A 26,213-nucleotide genomic window follows, 5' to 3' on the forward strand; every position below is an offset into this window, starting at 1 on the left:
GCAAACAAGAGTGCGATAGCTTGAATTCTGATGCTTTCATTTAGAAGTATTTGGCTGTTTTTCTCAAGGTGACAGAAACGAAAGTCATGCGTTCGTACTCTTTTCTGATTCTTGAAGACAAAAACCTGGCCTAGCCTGGGAAGCTGAAATATCTGATGAGTTTGATTTCTTCTCTACAAAATGTCCATGAAACATTTGATCTTCAGATTCATTCTACTCATTTTTAATAGCTTTAAACATACAATACGTTAAGGGGACAATTCACTGCTGCTAGGAAGTGTACAGAGCTGTGCAGCCACCGTTACAATCCAATTTTAAAACGTCTCCATCACTCCAAAAAGGAACTTCAAGTGCCTGGTTGCAGGCACTCCTTATTACTGCTCCAGCTCCCAGGTTACCATGAATCTACTTTCTGTCACTATAAATTTACCTTTTCTGGACTTCTCCTTTAAATGGAATTCTACAATAAGTGATCTCTTGTGTCTGACTGATTCTGCTTAGCACCGTGTTGTTGAGGTTCATACATGCTGTAGCATGTATCAGTACTCGATGCCTTTCCATTGGCCAATAGACTGTGTTGTGTGGATATAGCATTTTTTGTTTATCTACTCATCTGCTAATGGACATTTGAGTTCTTTCAATTTTCTGGCTAATGTAAATAAAACTCCTAAGGAACATTTACATACAAGTCTTTGTGTGAATATATAATCTTCTTTTCCGTTTTTCTTTTTTTTTTTGTTTTTGTTTTTGTTTTTGATTTTGTTTTGTTTTGTTTTTTGAGACGGTGTTTCGCTCTTGTTACCCACGGTGGGGTGCAGCGGCGTGATCTCGGCTCACTGCAACCTCCACCTCCCAGGTTCAAGTGATTCTCCTGCCTCAGCCTCTGGAGTAGCTCAGACTGCAGGTGCACACCACCACACCCCGTTAATTCATTTGTATTTTTAGTAGAGAGGAGATTTCACCAAGTTGGCCAGGATGATTTCAAACTCCTGAGCTCAAGCAATCCGCTTGCCTCGGCCTCCCAAAGTGCTAGGATTACAGGCATGAGCCACCACACGTGGCCATAATTTTATTTTTCTTAGGTAGGTAACTAGAATTGAAATCGCTGGATCTTATGGCATATTTACATTTGACGTTTTAAGAGACTGCCAAACTTTTCTAAAGTTGCTACACCATCATTCTACCTTAAACTATACATTTCCAGAGTACCAGGTAAATGGTAATCATGGTGCTTTGAACAAGCCTACATTTGCTAACCAAAATAGACCACAAACATCTATCACCTCTTAGCTCTAAATTTATCACTTCATATTATCCCATTTATTGCTAAAGTGATATAATTTGATAAGTAAAATTGATCTATATGACACTAAAATTAAATGTTAGTTACTTGGAACTATTTGGATATTCAAATTCAAATGGGGCATTAAAAGTTATCTTTCTTTTTTTCTTTTTTTTTTTTGTAACTCTTCTTTAAAAACCCAGAAGCATTCATATCCCTCCTACATCTGTTCTTAAAAGTTCCATCAACATGGTCAAGAGATCGAGACTAATAAGTACAATTATATGACACAGAGATTCTTCAATAAGTCCTCTCTGTAAAGAGGCAGAAGGGAGCTCTTCGATTTAGTCTTTAGAGCAGTGTGACATTTCTGTGAAAAACAATATTTTATGTGAGACTGTTGCTTGAGTAGTCCATGAAGGATAAAGAAACAAGGAAACGAAACACTGTCCACAGATCAACAGATGTCTCTCCTCCTCAAGCGAATTCTGCATCGTCAACCTCAGCACAGCCAAGCTATAACCATGGCATTAAACAGAGTTCTTAATACCAGGACTAAAGCATTCAGCTTTTCACAAGGAGAGAAATCTAAATTTCACTTGTATTTTTCAAGAGAATCTACATTGAATGGAGGAGCAAGGCCTCCCCCTAGTGGACATCTCGAAAAAATAGATTTTTACAGTCAAATTTGTCATTGATGCAGTAAAATGTCATCATGGATACATAGAGTGACAAAACAGGAATATCGATAATTAGCTCTCACTTACTAACGAAGCCCATTAAAGCTTGAAAATAATTCCACGTTTTTTCATGGAGAAAGGGAAAGCTACAGTCACCAACAATACATTTAGAAGTGAAAGTAGGCAATAAAAGAGAGACGAGGCAAACTTAAAAGCATGCAGAATATTTAGCTAGATGATTAAAAATCTGTGTGTATAAAAAATCCTCAAGACCACATGAATTATCATATTGATATTCCCCAGTTTCGGGCAATTATTCGGTATTTTCCACCATCCGCTCTGTAGATAGCGCAGTTTTTTTCCTTTATTTCTTTTTCTTTTTCTTTTTAACCAGGCTCTTACTCTTCTGTTACACAGACTAGAGCGAACACAGTGGTGCAATCCTAGTTCACTGCAGCCTCAAGCTCCTGAACTCAAGTAATCCTCCCATCCCAGCCCCACAAAGTGCTAGTATTACAGATGTGAACCAATGCAAGCAACCAACTGTGCTTTTAAATCATGTCATTTTCAAAGGCAGTTATAGGATTCTTATAACCATATATAACCATTTCCAAATTGTACGGTTTCTATTATAAGTCCAGTAAAAGTCTAGAGAACAACAGATTTGAGGCTTATAACTGTACTGTCATGCATGCTTTACTCATTAGGATCTCGGCACCTAGGCAGAGATTAAACAAAACTTATGCCAACATTTGAGGACTCACTGTGTTCTAGGCACTGGTAAGGGCCGGATATAAATTATCTTCCATAATCCCCAAAACAATCCTGTGTTTCCTCCTTGATACAGATGAAGAAACTGGGCCTTTACCACAGAAATAGCAGAGCCGGAATTTGTGCCAGGAAGTCAGACTCTGGAGGCCATGCTTTTAAGCTCTGAATGAAAACAGAAAAGAGCACAATATAAAGTGAACACAAATTTCTCAGTGTTTTTAAGGAGAATACAGTGCTGTTATAATTTATATTATTTATTGGCTCATTTTCAAGAAATTTCAAACTTCCCAATTCAGTGTTAGAACTGAAGTGAGAATCTGAAGCCCTGAGCTCTTTTTCTGTCTGTACTTCCTTTTGACCTCAGACCAGTTTTTGATCTTTCCCATAAAATGACCTGTATCCTTGTGATACAGTTTGGCTCTATGTCCCCACCCAAATCTCATCCTGTAGCTCCCATAATTCCCATGTGTTGTGGGAGGAACCTGGTGGGAGATACCTGAATCATGGGGGTGGGTCTTTTCCATGCTGTTCTCATGACAGTAAGTCTCGCGAGATCTGACGGCTTTAAAAATGAGTTTCCCTGCTCAAACTCTCTTCTCCTATGTGCTGCCTTTCATCTTCGGCCATGATCGTGAGGCCTCCCTAGCCACATGGAACTCTAAGTCCATTAAACTTCTTTCTTTTGTAAAATGCCAAGTATGGGGTATGTCTTTATCAGCAGCATGAAAATGGACTAATACACTTTGTCTAGTGCTCTGAGTATTGAAGCCTTAGGGTGCCTTACTGAAGTCAATGGGGATATAACAGGATATAATATTCATCAATAAAGTGGATACGTTCCTCATGCCCACTGCTAGACAACCATAACAGAGTATAAAACATGAGCCCAAACCTCCACGTATAAAAGAAATACACTTGAGAGAGCATGAAGATCATTTGGTTCAACATCACTGTGGCCTCTGTTTCCTTAACTGTATAATACCATTGACTAGGACTCTGTTTCCCCACAGTGGTGCTTTTAGCCTTTGACAAGGCAGTTCTTAGTTGTTGAGGATTATCTCACAATTGCAAAATAGTTAACATCTTTGGCCTCACCTTCAAAACACCAGTAGAGCACTGCACATTTTCAAACACACCACTAGGAAAAAACAGTAAAACCCCTTGTCAAAAACCATGCCAAAATTCCTAGAATCTTTCTCTCTCACTTAGCCCAGAGATTGTCAAAAATAGAGAAACATCATGGAAGACAACAAACTTGAGTCCACCAGTCAACAAGCATATGATTGCTGGTGGGGTTCACTGCATCCAGCGAGGAAGACAGGAGGCAAAGCCAAGAAAGGTACATGAAACGTGTGGTAGCGGTTCCTGCTGTGATCATGCAGCTTTAGAGTTTGGCATTGAAAATACAGAACTACGATATATGGTCCTCAATGTAAAAATAATCATTGATTAGACTCAGAAAAATACAAAACGGGATTGACAGCCACAGTGTGTTTATGTGTTGTGTGTGTAAAAGATAGAATATTTCAGACTCTCTGTGTTATCAAAAAATAAAATTATTTTCTTCCTTTTCTAAGACTCAACCTCGATTTCAATACACTATTTCACATAATAACAGAAGTTTGGTCTAATCACTGAAAACAAACTCCAAGGTTTTCTCAGTTGTTCCTTATGCAGTCTCAATATTCCCTCTCTTTCATTCCTTTTCCATTTGTGGAGGTGAGAGGCTAATAATAGCAATAATAATAACAATAGCTAACATATTAAGCTACTATTATCTACTTATGGTGCAATCCCTCCCTCCCACCATTCCCTGCTTTCTCATTCCCAGACAGCTGATCTTCTTGCTATCATGATAGATTAGTCCGCATGTTTTACAAATTTAGATAAATTGAATCATAACATATGTACTCTGCTATGCAATTCACTCAACATAATTGTTTTGAGATTCGTTCATATTGTTGCATGTATTGATAATTCATTCATTTTTATTATATGAATATACCTTAATCCATTCAATGGGTGATGGAAATTTTGGTTGTTTCCGGTTTGTAACCATCACAAATAGAGTCTCTGTGAATATTAAGGTATGAGCTTTTTAACGGACGTATGTTTCCATTTTTCCTCTACTATTCCTAGGAGTGGAATGGAGGGGTCGTATGGCAGGTGTACATATATCTTTTTAAGAAAATCCAAACTTTTCTAAAGTGGTTTTATTATTTTACATTCCCACCAGTAATACATAAGAGTTTACCGTTCCCCCAGCAAACTAAAAAGGAACAGAAAACCAAACACAGGAAGCTCTCACTCATAAGTGGGAGCTGAACAATGAGAACACGTGGACATAGGGAGGGGTACATCACACACCGGGGCCTGTTGGGGGTGGAGGACAAGGAGAGGGAGAGCATTAGGACAATTACCTAATGTATCCAGGGCTTGAAATGTGGATGATGCGTTGATAGGTGCAGCAAACCACCATGGCACATTATACCTGTGTAACAAACCTGCACTTTCTGCATATGTATCCCAGAACTTAAAGGAAAATTTAAGAAAAAAAAAGTTTTCAGCCCCTCAACATGTGATAGGCTCAAACTTTTAAAATTTCAGTCATTTCAGTGGGTGAGTAGTGGTAACTCATTGTGGTGTAATTTTTATTTCCCTAGTGACTAATGATCTTAAGCATTTTTTGATGTGTTTATTTATCGTCAGCATAATGCCTTTGATAAAACATCTGTTTGGATATCTTGCCCATTTTCTACTAGGCTATTTACTTTTATTAGAAGACATTTTTATATTCAAATTACAAGTTATTTATCACATTCATATTTGCAATATTTTTCCTGGTTTATTTGCTTAACAGTATAAAATGTTTTAGTTGGTAATGTACAATATTGATATTTTTCTCTTATAAATTGTGTTTTTGGTGCTATATTTAAGAAATCTTTTCCAAAGCCAAGATCACTAAAGTTTTCTCCTGTGTTATCCTGTCATCCTCTAGAAGTCTTTTACTTTTTGGTTTTTTGGTTTTGTTTTTTGTTTTTTGTTTGTTTGTTTGAGATGAAGTTTCACTCTTCTCCCCCAGGCTAGAATGTAATCGCAAGATCTCAGCTCACTGCAACCTCCACCTCTGGGGTTCAAGCAGTTCTCCTGCCTCAGCCTCCCAACTAGCTGGGATTTCAGGTGCCTGCCACCACATCCAGCTAATTTTTGTACTTTTAGTAGAGACAGGGTTTCACCTTGTTGGCCAGGCTGGTCTTGAACTCCTGACCTTGATAATCTGCCTGCCTCAGCCTTCCAAAGTGCTGGGATTACAGGCATGAGCCACTACCCAGGCAATTTTAGTTTTTATATTTAAGTCTATGCACCTTTTAAATGTAATTTTTGTTGATGTTGGCAGGTAAGAGTTGAGTATTGGGTTTCTGAGTGTGGCCACATGATTGTTCCCAAACCATTTGTTGAAAAGATTACCCTGTTCTCATTACATACATTCCATTAACCTATTTTTCTTTCCTTACCCAAAAATCACACTCTCCTGCTCACTTCAGATTTATATACTAAGTTTTAAAATCAGTTATGAAGACCTCCAACTTTGTTCTTTTTCAAAGTTGTTTTGGAATTTCTACATCCATTGCATTTCTATATAAATTGTAGAATACTGTTGTCTATACTGCTTTCTTTAAATTATCTTAGCAAAGATCGGTAGTTTTCCAAGTACATAGGTCTTGCAAATCTTCTGTTAAGTGCATTCCTGATTATTCCAATTATGCTATTTTAACATATTTTCTATATTTCTATTCCTAATTGTTTGCCACCCATATATACAAATACAATTTAATTTTGTATTTGTCTCTTGTCATCTGTAAATACAATTAGTTTTACTTCTCCCTTTTTTATCTGTATGACTTTTGTTTTTCTTGCCTATTGCATTAGATAGAACCTCTAGTACATAACTGAGCAAAAGTAGTTAAAGCAGACATTCTTACTTTCTTTCTACTCTCTGAAGGAAAACATTCAGTCTTTCATCATCAAGTTTGATGTGAACTGTAGGTTTCTCACAGATACCCTTTATTAGGTTAACAAAGTTTCCTTCTCTGCTAATAGTTTTTTTCAGAAATGAACGTTGGATTTTGCCAAAGCTTTTTCCACTTCTACTGAGATGATCATATAGTTCTTTTGTAATCTGTTAACATGGTGAATTACATAGGTTGATTTTCAGTGTTAAACCTTGCAGTCTTGGATGAATTCTGCTGGATCATTATGTAGTATCTTTTAAAAATATTGTTGGGTTTGGCTGGGTGCAGTGGCTCACACCTATAATCCCAGCACTTTGGGAGGCCAAGGGGAGTGGATCACTTGAGGCCAGGAATCTAAAACCAGTCTGACCAACATGGTAAAATCCTGTCTGTACTAAAAATATGAAAATCAACTAGTGCCCACCTGTAATTCCAACTGCTCTGGAGACTGAGGCAGGAGAATTGCTTGAATCCAGTGGGGCAGCAGTTACAATGAGCCAAGATTACCACTGCACTCCAGCCTGAGCAACAGAGTGAGACTCTGTCTCAAAAAAAAAAAAAAAAAAAAAAAAAAAAAAAGGTTAAGTTTGATTTTACTAAAGCGTTTGCAAAATTTTTGCATCCATGTTTATTTAGCCATTGGCTTGTAGTTTCCTTGAAATTTCTTTGGAAAGATTTTCTGGAAAAGGTTGTATTGAATTGGTACTATTTATTTATTTAACATGATTAACACATATTAACTTATTTTAACTCTTAAATTATCATGAAAACAATATGAGGCACACCATTATCATTATTTTACAGAATGATTAATTAACTTGCCCAAGAGTCATAACTTATTAATCATGGGGCCAGAATTAGAACTTTGTCAGTCTGATACCAAAACCAACTACTTCACTATACTAATTTCAACTACAGTCAAAATGAAATCAATACCTTTAATATATAAGTAGTATTTATTTGATAATCCCATTTAAGCTTCATTGTTCATAGTCTGGCAGAAAGGGTGGAGGACGTTTGCTAAGGATATATCTAGTTCTTTGGAAGTAACAGTATAACAGAATGTTAAAATGAAAACTTATTTTGCGCCAACTTTTGGTGAGGTCCCAAAAGACTCAGAAACAAAAATCAAAGGTTCATATTTTTATGAGCCTTTGTTCACAATCAGTCAAGGTTGGTAGTAGAAGAAGGTGAAATACACGAAAGTTGGATAACTGAGGCATTCTCCCACCCACTCCTCTTTGCCGTAGTCTAAAACGAAGAGATGTGAGAAGAGCTACCTACTGCGTGAGAAGGAAAGAAGCTGGTCTCTTACCCAAGACTGAGTAGAGCAAATTCAAAAATCTATCCTGTGAGCTGCTTGCAATGTCAGGACAAGGAAAGAGCGGAAAAGAAAGCAGCTTTTCTTTCATAATTTAGATTGGCAATGATGCATGAGTTGCCTGAGAGAAAAGTGAATGTTCTAGAAGAAGTTCAACAGGTCAAAGCCTCCTGAAGAGCTCATTCCGAAAAAATAAAAAGAAGACATAAAACAAACAGCCAGGGTAAGGGGACCTCAGCAATAAGAAGCTATGGGTGGTACCTCCTGGTATTGATGCCTGTTGGGAGACCTTGATTCTTTTCTTCGTAGTTTAAAATAATCTAAACAACTGATGTACTGCAAAAGAGAAGCAGCATAGAGTAATTTATTGCAAAGGCAAAAGGAATATTTTGAAAGTTAAGTGCAGTATAGGCAACACACACTGAGAGAGGAGTCAGGGTGGGTTGACAACCCGTGAGGATGAGACAGCAAAGACTGGCACCAGGGAGACTCCCTTTATGGGAATCTTACATAAATATTCATGAGCAAGTGCAAAGAGGTATCTGGGTGGTCCTCTGGGCACACATGCACAGTAGCTGTACATGCTTGTTCATATGTCACGTGTCTTATTAGCATCTTAAATCTCCACCCAGGGTGTATGTTTTTTAGTATTGTAATGAGCACAGTGTCAGTCTGAAGACAGATAAAATTAAAATGCACATGCTCCCTACAGAGGAAATTCCCTGCTAGAGACAGCTTTGCTTTAATGAGCTAGACTGCAATGCAAATGTGGGGACTTACTGTTTTGACTGTATAGTCAGCACGGTTGATGCATCCCAAGGACGTGGCTGCTTCCATAACTACCTATCCTGCCTCAGAGAGGCTCTGAGGATGAATCACAGGAGGTTAGCTGGAGACTGAATCTCCCACATGAAAGGACTGCAGCATAGGGTAGCCAAGAACCCACAAATGGGTACCCCCAAAAAATTCTATTTGAACATCCATCATTTTCAAAGAAAAAAACAATGGTATATCTATTAGGTATGTTTCATTTAAAATTTTGAATTAGTATCCATAAGAATGATTGGTGATAGGAGGGGTATGTGTGGGCATATACGTGTGTGTGTGTGTGTGTGTGTGTGTGTGTGTGTGTGCCTTTGTTAGGTTTTGATAATGCTTTTATGTTGGCTTTGTACAAGGCATTTTCTGTTGTGGTCCAAGTAATACTGTTTTCTTCTAGTCTTACCATCTTAGATGAGACTTAAAGAGTCCCAGAGAACAGCCTGTGCACCTTTCCTACTCACTCTCACCTACAAACCGCTGCAGCATTCTCATTTACCACAGTAAAGTAACGTACAGGCCAGTGACAAAAAGGAGTCTGTCATATGGCACATATAATTCACTGTTCCCTCGTTGCTCCTAAGAGCCCAACACTGTACCTTCATTCTGTTCACCTCAACAATCCAATCATATCTCACACACTGCTCTACCCAGATTTTTAACTTCTTAACACTTGCTACATCTACAATCTAAATCCAATATCCGACCTCTCCCAAATCCCCTATATTCCTTCTCTGAAACTCATAGCCTTCAGTGTACCCTATAATATCTTCAGCATCTTCACTGAGCATTATTCATCTTTTTTCATGAATGCAATCTGTCTTCTAGGGCCACGGATTTTCTCTATCTCTCAAGAAGAGGTGATTTTTCTCTATACTGTATGTGCCACCAAACCTAAAGGTAGATTAGATGTCATATTTTTTCCTCCTTGCTACATCCAAACATCTTACCCCCTACATCCTAAAACTCCCTTGATAATTCAGAGCATACATCATCAGAACATCAGACACCCTTAATGTACTGAAAATTGTAGCACTCAGCTTATGACTTTCTTTCAACTGCTGTCATCAATTTGGATGACTCACTATGCCTGTAGAGTCAACACCTTGGCCCTCTAGGTTTTGAGTTATAGTTTCAGATATTCTAAACACTTTATAATTTCTTTAAAAATACAAAGCATAAGTTGTGAATGTTTTTCTTTTGCTTTCCAAGACATGTACTCATTTAGAGTACTATGCATGAGAAGATTATTTCATTTTTTTAAATAACCATAGGAACGTCTCATCATTGTTATCCTATTTCTTCTCATCTCACTCATATTAGACAGGCAGCTCTTCTGTTTGGCCCTGTGTGAGGCCTCCTTGAACCTCATCTTATCTGAGACCTAAGAGTGTTGTCTTACCATCAGAGGGTCAGTATGAAGACTGGGTACTGATAGGCTACACTTGCTCTGCTTTTCTTTTATTTGAGACTGAGGAGGTAGAGAGAGTAAGCTATAGATAATTAGGGAGGACAAAGTTGGTCTCTTTTCTATTTTCTTATTAATTTTATAAAACCCTGTTCTGTGTTTTGTTTTTCTAGTCAAATGTTGACTTACTTCCTTAATTCAAAGTGAGCTGCTGAATCTTCCATCCACAAAATATCACCAGTTCTTATTAGGCTTTATTCCTCTTTTAACTGAATATTAAGTTTCTAAGTTCAAATGGGAGTCTTTCAGGCTAGCCATTAGTCTTTTCGCCTCAACAATCTCTCTTTTGATTCCATCCTATCGACAAATAGGCAACATCTGTCTCCACTATACCATCATTGTAAGCATGCCTTTCAAACTAATATCTAGCTCTTCTTCCTAACACATGTAGGGGGTAAAAAGTTTCTGAGTTCAAAGCCCTAACACCCTAAAGGACTTCTTTCTAACTTAAGTACCAAAAAAGTTCTTATCAAAGAATATGTGGATTCACAATATCAAAGGTTTCCACAGAAACTTCTAATTTGACTCAAATGAGAAGTTTAGTCCTATTAAAATGAAAACATTAAAGCAATAAGGTAAAAGCATTATTTCCACTGCTTTGGTAACTGGTGACTTCTAAACGACTTCTAAACTCTAATCTCTTTTAAAAATCAGAAATGTACTGGCAAATTCCAGTAGTCTACCCTTATGTGGACACTGTATTCTCACTTCAAATCCAGTGGGGCCAAAAGAAAACTTCCATTCTCCCTGTTGAACTGGTATCTTTTTCTGATTCTTTATCTAACTTTTCTGCCATTGCATATACACCATAAAGGTTAACAATCATCTTTATTTCTCCCTTTATCAAAGAGTCCCTCAGTTAATCAGTCACCCAGTTCTGTAGATTTCTCTCCACCTTGGGAATTAAATCTTATTTCTTTCTGTCCATTCACACACACAGCACTGAGAAGTTCAAGCCCATGTTACTTTTTTCCCATCTCCCAGGTTATCTTAATAACAGCCAATCTCCTCATTATTAGATCCAAAGTTTGCCATCCCAATTAAAGTTTTGACCATGTCACCACCAACTTAAAAAACCTTCCATGGTTCTCCAACACCGTCTCAATCTCCTTTAGTCGTTTTCAATATCCCCCACGACCTGGTCCAAACAATCTCCCTGTCACAATCAGCCCCACAAAATTATACACAGTCAAGCCACAACACTTCATTCACTATTCTCCAACCACATTTCATTTTATGTTTTTCATGATGACACTTCTGTTAAGACTCCTGTGTTTATTGCCACACTATTCACAATAGCAAAGATATGAATAAACTTGAGTGTTCATCAATGAATGAGATAAACCAAGTGTGGTGTGCACAGACACACACACACACACACACACACACACACGCACAATTCAGCCATTAAAAAAGCATGAAATCCTATCTTTTGCTGCAACATGAATGGAACTGGAGGCCATTATCTTAAGTGGAATAAATCAGAAACATAAAGACAAATACTGCATGTTATCACTTAGAAGTGGAAGCTGAACAATGTATACACATGAACATAAAGTATGGAATAATAGAGGCTGGAGATTTGAAAGGCAGGGTGAGAAGAAGGTGAAGAATGAGAAAATACCTAACAGGTACAAAACACACTGTTTGTGTGATGGTTACAGTAAAAGTCCAGGCTGCACCACTAAGTTCAATATCCATGTGACAAAATTGCACTTTTACCCCTTTAATTTGTACAAATAAAAAAAAGAATATGCCTGTTCGTTCCTCTCCTGCTTCATTTCTACATGTTAAATCCTATTCAGCCTTCAAAGCCTGGATCAGATATGTTGCTACAAAGCCCTCTCTTTGGGATTCCATAAAGAATTAATCTTCCCTAGATGAATTTTTAATTATTATTTATTACTATTGTTCTCACTTAATGGTTAATAAATATATTTATTATTTTATTATTACATAATTACTATTATTAACCATTCTCATTTTATATTTGTTAAATTATTATTGTCATCTGATTACTCTCATTTACACTCTATACATTTTTTAACAGCAAACTTGTCAAAGAATTTATAGAGAGAGTATAAACGAGACTAATGTGATGGCATAAAATAAAAATGTCATGCTCATTTCTGTATTTTTAAACTCAGAGCTCAAGGTCTGCTATGGTTTGATTATTTATGTCCTCCCAAGATTCATATGATGAAACCTATTTGCCAATGTGAGGATGGTGGTAGGTGGGGCCTTTGAGAGGTGATTAGGAGATTAGGGCAGATCCTTCATGAAGGGAATTAGTGTCCCTATGAAAAAGGTCTGCAGAGAGCTGCCTCTCCTCTTCCACCATGTGAGACCCAGCAAGAAGATGCCATCTATGAGAAAGGGCCCTCACTAGACACTGAATCTGCCAGCACCTTTATCTCGGACTTTCTAGTTCCAGAAATTCGGGAAAAAATTAATTTATGTTGTTTATAAGCTACCCAGCTTATGGTATTTTGTTACAGCAATTCAAACAGACTGAGATGGGCTATATCAATAATAATTTCTCCATAGTTTGAAAGCTCAATAACAGCAAGAACCAAGTAGGCTTTATTGATCAGAACTGTATTGCCACCACTTAACACAGTGCCCTTCACTAACTTTTGTTTTGTTTGGTTATTTTTTTTATTTTTATTTTTATTTTTTTTTTTTGAGACAGAGTCTCACTCTGCCTCCAGGCACCAGGCTGAAGTGTAGTGGCACGATCTCAGCTCACTGAAACGTCCGCCTCCCAGGTTCAAGCAATACTCCTGCCTCAGCCTCCCAAGTAACTGGGACTACAGGTGCACGCCACCATGCCCAGCTAACTTTTGTATTTTTTAGTAGAGACGGGGTTTCACCATGTTGGTCAGGATGGTCTCGATCTCTTCACCTCATGTTCTGCCTGCCTCGACCTCCCAAAGTGCTAGGATTACAGGCGTGAGCCACCACCCCCAGCCTTGTTTGTTTTTTTTTTGATGGAATCTCACTGCGTCCCCAAGGCTGGAGGGTGGTGGCATGATCTCAGTTTAGTGCAACCTCCACCTCCCAAGTTCAAGTGATTCTCCTGCCTCAGCCTCCCAAGTAGATGGGACTACAAGCATGCCCTACCACACCCAGTTAATTTTTGTATTTTTTGTTTAGACGGTGTTTCACTGTGTTGACCAGGCTTTTCTCAAACTCCTGACCTCATGATCTGCCCACCATGGCCTCCCAAAGTGCAGGGATTACAAGCATGAGCCCCCTCACCCAGCCCTGCTATTTTTAATGAATGTTAAATAAAGAAGTAATTACTGAATTGATTTATTTTAAGTCTTCATTGTTATTGTTAATTTGAAAGACATTTGAAATTCACCATTTGGTCAGAATATACAGCATTATATGAATGAAGTTCAAGGAAATTTTATTTATATGTAGTGGCCACAGGGATCTGTCTTCACATAATGACATCCCTTGCCAAAAACAACCCAACAGAAAAAAAAAAAACACCCTTTTTTGTTATCTGCCATTAAAAAATAATGTAAGGCCAGGCACAGTGGCTCCTACCCATAATCCCAGCACTTTGGGAGGCTGAGGCAGGCAGATCATTTGAGGCCAGGAGTTCCAGAACATCCCGGGCAACATGGCAAACCCCTGTCTCTATCAAAACCACAAAAATTAGCCAGTCATGGTGGTGCACGTCTGTAATCCCAGCTAGTCAGACTAAGGCATGAGAATCATCTAAACCTGGGAGGCAGAGGTTGCAGTGAGCCAAGATTGCACTGCTGCACTCCAGCCTGGGCAACAGAGTGAGACTTCATCTCAAAAAATAATAACATTAAGAATAATTTAACAGTAAAGACATCTATCTTTGGTTATCATGCATCAGCACAAATAATTTATAATTTTGCTCAAATACCAAGAAAAATCACGGTCATCTCTGCACCCAATTGCCAATAAAGTTTCTAAAATCTATGAAATTATGATACACAAAATATCTGTATGAGTTAATATTGCTAATACTTGTGGTGGTTACAATGAGGGAGATGTTATTGACTTGCTGTAGTTTTATCATTCAAGCAGACGTGATCTTCAAAGGGTGAGAAAATATAAATGTCTCTAACGTTCTTTTCTTAACTTGTTAATAACAATCATATTTAATCCCTTCTAGTTCGTGAAATTATTCCACACATTAAGGTATCAAAATAGCCAAAGGTCATTGACAGCTGATCCAGAAAATAACGTAGAAGGCTGGAATAGCATTCAGGAAATACTCAAGGCTTCAGTCTCCTCATCTTAAACTAGATACGTAATTGCAATATATGATCTTTGAGGACACATGGGTTCTAACCTTTCATTATTTTTAGCAATGTTTGTGAGTTAGGGAACTAATCAAAAAGAAAAAGTTTCAGAATGTTTCAAAGTCATGGCAGCAGCCTTCAAGCCAAAATTACAGCCACCTACTCCAAAGTAACTTTTTTCCTTAAAGAATGCAACACTTTGGAGGTGTTTACATTTTTTCTCCCCCCAACCACCCAGGCTGGAGTGCAATGGCAGATCTCAGGTCGCTGCAACCTCTGCCTCCCAGGTTCAGGTAATTGTCCTGTCTCAGCCTCCTGAGTAGCTGAGATTACAGGCACACGCCATCACGCCTGGCTAATTTTTGTATTACCATGTGGACCAGGCTGGTCTTGAACTCCTGACCTCAGGTGATCCGCCTGCCTTGGGTTCCCAAACTGCTGGGATTACAGGTATGAGGCACCACGCCTGGCAGGTGTTCACATTCTTTTATGGTTCAACAAACTTCAAGTTCACCATTTTATAGGCCAAATCAATCCAGCCCGGTTTGTCTTTGTAAATAAAGTTTTATTGGAACACAGTCACACAAATTCATTCACATATTGTCTGTGACTAATCTTGCACACTAATAGTAGAGTTAAGTAGTTGCAACAGAGACTTTATGGCTCAGCGAAGACTTGGGTATTTACTGCTTGGTTCACTGCAGAAAAAGTTTGCCAATAAAAATAACTTTCCACGTATTATTAAAATGTTAGTTTCTTAAAAAAAAAAAAAAAAAAAAAAAAAAAAAAAAAAAAAAACTTTTAAGAGAAGAGGAGACGTGAAGCTATTTCAATTTTTCTGATCAAATTCTTGGCAATTTGTAAATTATTAATAGAGTTAAATTATTTTTTAAAATTAATTTAAACTTAATTATGTTACCACAAAATATAACATACAAATTTTTACAATTTTCTAATGTTTATGATGTTTGAAAAACACACTCGCAAATAAAACTGCCTGAAAGATCTCTGAGTTCAGTATTCCGGTGAGTCCTGTTCGGTAATATTTTTATCGATCAGTAGAGGGCGTGCTTGACTCAACATAATTGTAAGTACAACATACACACAATTTAGCCTGGGAACAGGTCAAGGGCTGAATGGAAGAAAGTTAAGGAGAAATTATTCTGTTTTTGTGTTGTTAGTGAAAAGGATTATATTGGTACAAGAAAACTGCTCTATTACCATTTAACTGAAGGTAATGTTCTCCTAAGAAGAAAATTATTCATCTACTCTTATCTTTTCTCATCTTAGCATTGGTTTGCAGGAACCTTGAGAATCTCCAACAAGAGATAGCAACAATTTGGCTACAGAAAACAGGATTTTTTTTTTCCACCAAGATGATACAGCACATCTTGTGAGAGTGGCTACTCTCTCCACCCCCCATCTCTTTGCGTTGTTGCCTGTGCACTGATGCCATTAGCATTGAGAGAGCCATTGTCCATTGTAAGAAAATATAAAAGATCATTAGAAGTTCAGATTTCTGTAGTGGCTCTCTGGGTTTTTTGATCAGCGCAGAGCCTGTCTGAAAAGTGAAACATTTCCAAGGAGAATGTGCTGCCGAACTAAAGAATGCTAGGCCCCTAAAAAGAGCCTGAAAAAAACCCACCTAGCAGCAGGCTAGACAAAGGGTGGAGGTTGGGGCCTCTCCTTTGAAAGACCTGATTAATGTGAGGTCTTGTTACCTGCTTTATCACTGTTTTGTTATGAGTGAAAGGTTTCGGCATTCTTAATTTGTCTTGCGGATGGGAAAAGGAAAGGCAAACTCGCCTGATGGGGGTCTGAGGGTGAGGGACATCCATTTGCCCTCCGTGAAAAATAGCAGACACAAAAGACACAGGTTATGCTACAGATTCATCCTGAATGTTTTTTTCTGAAAAGGCAGCCCAAAGCATTCATCGCTCAGCCACTCATCTTGAAGAATAAGGTATAGGCTCCGGCAGTTGCAGAAAATACAACTTATTCATTATGCTAAAGCAAAAACAGATTTGAAGAACTAAATAGAAAAAAAACATCAGTTTTAGGAAGGAAAGAACAGGCATAGAAAGATTAAAATGAGGTAGTGATTTCACCTCATCATTGTAATTCCTGTTATTCAGTAGTTTATTCTAAAGCACATTTAGGCTTAGGGTGTCTAGAAATAATTATCTTCTCATGATACATGCAATTTAAAAATTAATTTCAAAACCATTTTCATGCCATCTATAAAATTAGAACATATATACCATGCTTTGGAGTTTTTTAAATGAAAAGCAAAATGTGGGCTTTTTACAATATTTTACCTCTGGTTCCCTGAAATTTAAGTCTTATGAAAACATTAGGAGATACATAGCATAATTAATAGCAAATGTTCAGTATGTATTTTCAGTGAGTGAAGAGAGAAGGATAAGATGCTTATGCGGGCTACATGTTTCATGAACGTTATCTGATGAGGATGAAAACATAACAGATCATGGTACTGGGATTACTGTGTTGCCAGTCACAGAGAGCAAGTGAAAGATATCATTGGGTTATAATGTGGAAAATACCCCACAGTAAGTAAACAAATGAGCCATAGTATGAAAAAATACATGGTGTCTGACTCAGATTAGCTAGCTGTTCCACAAATAGTAGCTAGTAGTCATTATCATAGTGTAAGTATGGTTTGATTAGATTTATTTTGTCACCTTTTTATTAGCATTTTTATCTCACTTCTAATATAAATTGTCCTAGCCTTTTGCTACTCATTATGGCTAGACTTTGACACACATAAGAGAGAAAGTGATTGTAAATATCTATATATACCTTTATGTGTCTCTATTTGCATGCATACATAAAACTTTTTGCTGTAACAGATTAATTTTTGATGGCGCATGTTAGCTCAGTGGTTGAATAATAATTTTCATTTCATTTAGAATATTTAGTGCCTTGAATAACAAAGTTATATGATTAGATTGTGTATACAGTAGGTTGTGAGCTCATTACAAGATGCAAGTCTTTCTTTTTTTTTTTTTTAAAATGATACGATTCTTTTTTTTTTTTTTTTTTTTTTTTATTGCATTTTAGGTTTTGGGGTACATGTGATGAACATGCAAGATTGTTGCATAGGTACACACATGGCAGTGTGCTTTGCTGCCTTCCGTCCCCTCACCTGTATCTGTCATTTCTCCCCATGCTATCTCTTCCCACCTCCCCACCCCCCACCCCTCCCCCATTTCCCCCCAACAGACCCCAGTGTGTAGTGCTCCCCTCCCTGTGTCCATGTGTTCTCATTGTTCAACACCCGCCTATGAGCGAGAATATACGGTGTTTGATTTTCTGCTCTTGTGTCAGTTTGCTGAGAATGATGGTTTCCAGGTTCATCCATGTCCCTATAAAGGACGTGAACTCATCGTTTTTGATGGCTGCATAATATTCCATGGTGTATATGTACCACATTTTCCCTATCCAGTCTATCATCGTTGGGCATTTGGGTTGGTTCCAGGTCTTTGCTATTGTAAACAGTGCTGCAATGAACATTCGTGTGCACGTGTCCTTGTAGTAGAATGATTTATAATCCTTTGGATATATACCCAGTAATGGGATTGCTGGGTCAAATGGGATTTCTATTTTTAGGTCCTTGAGGAATCGCCACACTGTCTTCCACAATGGTTGAATTAATTTACATTCCCACCAACAGTGTAAAAGTGTTCCTATTTCTCCACATCCTCTCCAGCATCTGTTGTTTCCCGATTTTTTAATGATCGCCATTCTAACTGGTGTGAGATGGTATCTCAATGTGGTTTTGATTTGCATTTCTCTGATGACCAGTGATGATGAGCATTTTTTCATATGTTTGTTGGCCTCCTGTATGTCTTCTTTTGTAAAGTATCTGTTCATATCCTTTGCCCATTTTTGAATGGGCTTGTTTGTTTTTTTCTTGTAGATCTGCTTTAGTTCTTTGTAAATTCTGGATATCAGCCCCTTGTCAGATGGGTAGACTGCAAAAATTTTTTCCCATTCTGTTGGTTGCCGATTCACTCTACTGACTGTTTCTTTTGCCGTGCAGAAGCTGTGAAGTTTGATTAGGTCCCATTTGTCTATTTTGGCTTTTGTTGCCATTGCTTTTGGCGTTTTGGTCATGAAGTCCTTGCCTACACCTATGTCCTGAATGGTTTTGCCTAGATTTTCTTCTAAGGTTTTTATGGTATTAGGTCTGATGTTTAAGTCTTTAATCCATCTGGAGTTAATTTTGGTGTAAGGTGTCAGGAAGGGGTCCTGTTTCTGCTTTCTGCACATGGCTAGCCAGTTTTCCCAACACCATTTATTAAACAGGGAGTCCTTTCCCCATTGCTTGTTTTTGTCAGGTTTGTCGAAGATCAGATGGTTGTGGGTATGTTGTATTTCCTGTGAGGCCTCTGTTCTGTTCCATTGGTCTATATCTCTGTTTTGGTACCAGTACCATGCTGTTTTGATTACTGTAGCCTTGTAGTATAGTTTGAAGTCCGGTAGTGTGATGCCTCCCGCTTTGTTCTTTTTGCTTAGAATTGACTTGGCTATGCGGGCTCTCTTTTGGTTCCATATGAAGTTTAAGGTGTTTTTTTCCAGTTCTGTGAAGAAGGTCATTGGTAGCTTGATGGGAATAGCATTGAATCTGTAAATTACTTTGGGCAGTATGGCCATTTTCACGATGTTGATTCTTCCTAACCATGAACATGGAATGTTTCTCCATCTGTTTGTATCCTCTCTTATTTCGTTGAGCAATGGCTTGTAGTTCTCCTTGAAGAGGTCCTTTACGTTCCTTGTTAGTTGTATTCCTAGGTACTTTATTCTCTTTGTAGCAATTGTGAATGGCAGTTCGTTCTTGATTTGGCTCTCTTGAAGTCTATTACTGGTGTAAAGGAATGCTTGTGATTTTTGCACGTTGATTTTGTATCCTGAGACTTTGCTGAAGTTGTTTATCAGTTTCAGGAGATTTTGGGCTGAGATGATGGGGTCTTCCACATATACAATCATGTCATCTGCAAATAGAGACAATTTGATTTCCTCCTTTCCAATTTGGATACCCTTTATTTCTTTTTCTTGCCTGATTGCTCTGGCTAGAACTTCCAGTACTATATTGAATAGGAGTGGTGAGAGAGGGCATCCTTGTCTAGTGCCAGATTTCAAAGGGAATGCTTCCAGTTTTTGCCCATTCAGTATGATATTGGCTGTTGGTTTGTCGTAAATAGCTTTTATTGTTTTGAGATACGTTCCGTCAATACCTAGTTTATTGAGGGTTTTTAGCATAAAGGGTTGTTGAATTTTGTCAAAAGCCTTCTCTGCATCAATCGAGATAATCATGTGGTTTTTGTCTTTGGTTCTGTTTATGTGGTGAATTACGTTTATGGACTTGCGTATGTTGAACCAGCCTTGCATCCCCGGGATGAATCCTACTTGATCATGGTGGATGAGCTTTTTGATATGCTGTTGCAATCGGTTTGCCAGTATTTTATTGAAGATTTTTGCATCTATGTTCATCATGGATATTGGCCTGAAATTTTCTTTTCTTGTTGAGTCTCTGCCGGGTTTTGGTATCAGGATGATGTTTGTCTCGTAAAATGATTTGGGAAGGATTCCCTCTTTTTGGATTGTCTGGAATAGTTTCAGAAGGAATGGTATCAGCTCCTCCTTGTATGTCTGGTAGAATTCAGCTGTGAACCCATCTGGACCTGGGCTTTTTTTGGGTGGTAGGCTCTTTATTGCTGCCTCGACTTCAGACCATGTTATTGGTCTATTCAGGGTTTCGGCTTCTTCCAGGTTTAGGCTTGGGAGGTTGCAGGTGTCCAGGAATTTATCCATTTCTTCCAGGTTTACTAGTTTATGTGCATAGAGTTGTTTGTAATAATCTCTGATGATGGTTTGGATTTCTGTGGAATCTGTGGTGATATCCCCTTTATCGTTTTTTATTGCATCAATTTGGTTATTCTCTCTTTTCTTTTTTATTAATCTGGCTAGTGGTCTGTCTATTTTGTTGATCTTTTCAAAAAACCAGCTCCTGGATTTATTGATTTTTTGAAGAGTTTTTTGTGTCTCTATTTCCCTCAGTTCCGCTCTGATCCTAGTTATTTCCTGTCTTCTGCTAGGTTTTGAGTTTTTTTGATCTTGCTCCTCTAGCTCTTTCAATTTTGATGATAGGGTGTCAATTTTAGATCTCTCCTTTCTTCTCATGTGGGCACTCATTGCTATATATTTTCCTCTAGAGACTGCTTTAAATGTGTCCCAGAGATTCTGGTATGTTGTGTCTTCGTTCTCATTGGTTTCGAAGAACATCTTTATTTCTGCCTTCATTTCATTGTTTATCCAGTCAACATTCAAGAGCAAGTTGTTCAGTTTCCATGAAGCTGTGCGGTTCTGAGTTAGTTTCTGCATTCTGAGTTCTAACTCGATTGCACTGTGGTCTGAGAGACTGTTTGTTATGATTTCTGTTCTTTTGCATTTGCTGAGGAGTGATTTATTGCCAATTATGTGGTCAATTTTAGAGTAGGTGTGATGTGGTGCTGAGAAGAATGTATATTCTGTGGATTTGGGGTGGAGAGTTCTGTAAATGTCTATTAGGTTTGCTCGTTCCAGGTCTGTGTTCAGGTCCTGGATATCCTTGTTGATTTTCTGTCTGGTTGATCTGTCTAATATTGACAATGGGGTGTTAAAGTCTCCCACTATTATTGTGTGGGAGTCTAAGTCTCTTTGTAAGTCATTAAGAACTTGCCTTATGTATCTGGGTGCTCCTGTATTGGGTGCATATATATTTAGGATCGTTAGCTCTTCTTGTTGCAGTGATCCTTTTACCATTATGTAATGTCCTTCTTTGTCTCTTTTGATCTTTGTTGCTTTAAAGTCTATTTTATCAGAGATGAGAATTGCAACTCCTGCCTTTTTTTGCTCTCCATTTGCTTGGTAGATCTTCCTCCATCCCTTTATTTTGAGCCTTTGTGTATCCTTGCATGTAAGATGGGTTTCCTGGATACAGCACACTGATGGGTTTTGGCTTTTTATCCAATTTGCCAGTCTGTGTCTTTTGATTGGGGCATTTAGTCCATTGACATTTAGGGATAGTATTGTTATGTGTGAATTTGATGCTGTCATTTTGATGCTACCTAGCTGTTTTGTTGGTTAGTTGATGCAGATTCTTGATTGTGTTGCTGCTTTTTTACCATTTGGTGTGTTTTTGGAGTGGCTGGTACTGGTTGTTCCTTTATATGTGTAGAGCCTCTTTCAGGAGTTCTTGTAGAGCAGGTTTGGTGGTGATGAAATCTCTGAGTGCTTGCTTGTTCACAAAGGATTTTATTTTTCCTTCACTTATGAAGCTGAGTTTGGCTGGATAGGAGATTCTGGGTTGAAAGTTCTTTTCTTTAAGGATGTTGAATATTGGCCCCCAGTCTCTTCTGGCTTGTAGGGTTTCTGCTGAGAGATCTGCTGTGAGTCTAATGGGCTTCCCTTTGTGGGTAACCCGACCTTTCTCTCTGGCTGCCCTTAGCATTTTCTCTTTCATTTCAACCCTGGTGAATCTGACGATTATGTGCCTTGGGGTTGCTCTTCTTGAGGAATATCTCTGTGGTGTTCTCTGTATTTCCTGTATTTGAATATTGGTCTGCCTTGCTAGGTTGGGGAAGTTTTCCTGGATAATATCCTGAAGAGTATTTTCCAGCTTGGATTCATTCTCTTCATCACATTCAGGTACACCTATCAGACGTAGATTAGGTCTTTTCACATAGTCCCACATTTCTTGAAGATTTTGTTCATTCCTTTTTGCGCTTTTTTCTCTGTTCTTGCCTTCTCTTTTTATTTCATTGAGTTGATCTTCGACCTCTGATATCCTTTCTTCTGCTTGGTCAATTCGGCTGTTGAAGCTTGTGCATGCTTCACGAAGTTCTCGTGTTGCGTTTTTCAGCTCCATCAATTCACTTATTCTCCTCTCTATGCTGTCCATTCTCGTCAGCAGTTCGTCCAATCTTTTTTCAAGGTTCCTATTTTCTTTGCGATGGGTTAGAACATGTTCTTTTAGCTCATTGTAGTTTCTTACTACCCATCTTCTGAAGTCTGATTCTGTCATTTCATCACCCTCCTTCTCCATCCGGTCTGGTTCCCTTGCTGGTGAGGAGTTGTGATCACTTTTAGGAGGAGAGGTGTTCTGGTTTCGGGAGTTTTCATCCTTTTTACGCTGGTTTCTACCCATTTTTGTGGGTTTATCCACCTGTTGTCTGTCTCTGTCCCAGGGAGTTGGAGCTTTATGAGTTTCCGTTGCACTACTGCCTTTTTTGATTTTTTTTTTTTTTCAGGTCGGACCCGCCCAGCTAGCAGCACGCCTAGCCTCTGCCTGCCCGCAGGGGCTTTGCTGAGCTGCTGTGGGCTCCGCCCAGCTGTCCTGAGCTCTTCCCTGTAGTCCTTTTTATATGGGCGTAGTTAGAACTGTCTGAGCAATGGTGGCCCCGCCTCTGTTATGGCGGACTCTCTCTGTTGTGGCAGGTTGCCTCGGCAACGGCGGGTTGCCTCGGCAACGGCAGCCTGCCTCCGTAGCGGTGGAGAGTCTCAGTAATGGCGGAAGCCCCTCCCCCACGGAGCCCGACCGTCCCGGTTCGGCTGTGCTTGGTTTGAAGGGCTCAACCCAGAGGGTTTCCAATTACTGTTTTTGTTTTCGTTGTTGTTGGGGGTGGAGGGGTGGGACCAACCGAGCCTGATCACCTGGCTCCCTGACTCAGAGTCTTTTCTTTTAAGTTGAACGACCCCGCGTTCCGGTCGCTTGTTGAAAAGACGCCGGGATCTCCCGTGCTGCGACTCACAGAGTCGGCTCGAACCGCGGCGCCGGCTCCTGGCGGATTTTTTGCCTAGGAATCTCCTGGCCTGGCTCGCTATTTCAGATGAATGGGCTATTCTGCCGTCTCAAGGCTCTGCTCGCCAGCTAAGAGGGCTCCCAGACCAGTGGCTTTTGTACGGAGAACCGCAGCAACAGGGAGTGGTCACAGCAGCCACGCGGGCGGAATCAGCCCCGCGGGGGCCAAAACAGCCGCACCGGCTGGGACTGCGACGCTGGCGACCCCTCTGCCTGGGTATCTCCTGGTCTGTGGGCAATAAGAGTTCGTCTGGAAATGCGGCGTCCACTCACCCTCTGCACTTTCACTGGGAGCTGAAGTCCTGAGCTGTTCTTAGGCGGCCATCTTGAAAGTCGGATCAAGATGCAAGTCTTTCTGATATTTATTTCCAAACCCCAGTAGAGTCTCTCACATGAAAGTCTGCTTTCAAAAAAATGCTTGCCAAATGAGTGAACCCTGATCAGACATAGCCAAACTGTTAATTATTTCCCCGATTCAACCAGTTATTTTTTTAAAAGGAGATACAAATCCCATTTTCCCAAAGCATGTAACAGCCTCTCCCAGGTCACATATCACATAACAAGCACTGCATAATCTGAGTCCACCATGGAAAGCATTAGTTCAGTCAAAGAAACCTCATCAATTTAAAGCATGCAACAAGAATTATAATCTCATGAGGAAGAGAGTTCCTTAAGATCAAAAAGAGAAGTAGAAATAAACATATACAAACCTACTTGTTCTAATGAGATTGTCTGCTAGTTATGCCTGGTTGCCCTGCGGAGTGCAATGGAAGCATCTGGATGTGGGCATGATAGAGGTGTGGGCTTAAATCCTCACTCTACGTGAACTTGAGCAAGAAACTTAACCACTTTGAGACTCGATTTCCATGTATGGAAAGCAATGATAATAATATCTCAGTGTATTTCCTGAGGCTCCTTGGAGATTCGATGGCCCTTCCTTCTTCCATCTCTATGGAAGCTAGCCATGTTTGGAAGCATTTGTCACTGCACCAAACCACCAAGGCTTAAAGGTTAGAAATAACTACATATTGCACATTGAGTTCAGCTCACCTGCAAACAAATTTCTTCTTTGGGGGCAATAGCTGAGTCCTTTAGGATTTTCTCAGAAATACCAGGACTATCTCCAGAGAAGGCACATGCTCCATCAGATTTGTTTTGATCTATTTAGTTAGTAAGCAAGCCCTTATGTGTGGCACTGTTCAAAGAGATTTGCTAACAATCACTGATTTGATCCTCTGTGCTTAATGCCAGCCCCTGAAATAGGGCTCTGTGGTCTTGTTCTACCTGGTAATCTCTTCTTCATCCTTAAATAATTCAGCTTTCATTCCTAAAATAAATGTTAAGTGATGGCAGTAGTTGCTAACTGCGAGGACAAGCTTTAAGTGCGCTACAGAAAATTTGATGGAGAATTTTCAAAAAATAATAATTTGGAATTTTATCTTAGGAGCAAAGAAATTTCTTCCACCTCAGCACAGCCCTAAGATCATCAGGGGAAATTTCCCATCAACAAGACAAGACCCAGGAGAAGGGTCCAGATGTCTCCTGTCTAAACTCAATGCCATTTGGCATCTCTTTCATTTTTACTGAAACTTTGCAGTAAGTAGGAACAGAAGCAGACCTAGTTAATTACCTGAGGACTGAAACATCTTTGACATATGTCTTGAGAACATAGCAACATATTTCTTTTCCTCCTTCGGAACACTAGCTTCACAGCTTCTCAGAACCCAAATGACAGAAACAATGACAGACAGATTGGACAGCAAGCCTCAATTCCCTGGTGCTGAATACAGACCAAAGTAGCCTAGGGACCCCTTTCCAAAGTCTTAAGATTGAAAAAATGTATATGTGATATGCATATGTTTTCATATTTATTTATTAGCTAATTGGTCACACTGGAGCTGCTTTGTTGGAATATTTTAATATTAGAATAATACAGTGGTTATGATAGCAGGCTTGATTTAGAAGGTCACCTTGATTAGAATCCAAACTCAACCACTTACTAGCTGTGAAAACCTGGACGAGTTGTGTAAATCTCTTTCCCTCAGTTTTCCCAGTTATAAAATAATTATAATAGAACCTACCTCAAAAGTGTGTTGTAAAGATTAAATGTTAATGCATCTAAAGCATTTAATATGTACCTAACTCATTGTAAATACTCAATAAATGATAGCTACCTGTCTAACTCTTCTCCTAGGCCATTCACTGTAATTGAGCTAAATTTCTCTTTGTCAAGCAGGAAATGTGCTGTGTTCCTAAACTGTTTTTTGAAGCCCGCTAGTCTCTGAAGTCCAACAAAAAGGAATTCTCGTCTTCATTTAATTTTGGGAAACATTACATTTGCCTTGGAAATCCAAAAAGCACTCAAACATGTTAAGGGCCTTGACATATTTGTAATTTAAAAGACTGTTTCATTTCGTTTAACATGATGAATCCCAAATATACAAGACCTCTTGACCCTTGAGTTTAGCAGCCACTCTCATTTTTATTATTTCATCTGTGTACTCTTCATTTTAAGGTGTTAATTTTCCTAAAATGAGACCATTTCATTTTTCCTGTACATACATGGGACATCAAACTATTGAAAGCACATAGGCATCCTGAGATGAAGAGATCATTCCAGACTATCTGAGTGGGCCCTAAAGCCAATGACAACTATCCTTATATGAGAAAGGTAGAGGGATATTTGAGACACAGAAGAGGAGAA

At 38.9% G+C, this 26,213-nt stretch overlaps 1 protein-coding gene across 1 annotated transcript in view; it reads right to left on the reverse strand.

Moving 5' to 3' along the window:
- Positions 1 to 1,969: 1,969 nt before the first annotated feature.
- FGF20 (fibroblast growth factor 20) overlaps positions 1,970 to 26,213 on the reverse strand; it is a 199,048-nt gene continuing 174,804 nt past the window's right edge. Inside the window, exon 5 of the transcript XR_012513228.1 lies at positions 1,970 to 2,895. The gene's annotated coding sequence lies outside the window, so the exon portion shown is untranslated. The remainder of the gene's footprint in view (positions 2,896 to 26,213) is intronic.

The sequence above is a fragment of the Saimiri boliviensis genome, chromosome 13 (genome assembly GCF_048565385.1).
Source record: "Saimiri boliviensis isolate mSaiBol1 chromosome 13, mSaiBol1.pri, whole genome shotgun sequence".
Classification (NCBI taxonomy): domain Eukaryota; kingdom Metazoa; phylum Chordata; class Mammalia; order Primates; family Cebidae; genus Saimiri; species Saimiri boliviensis.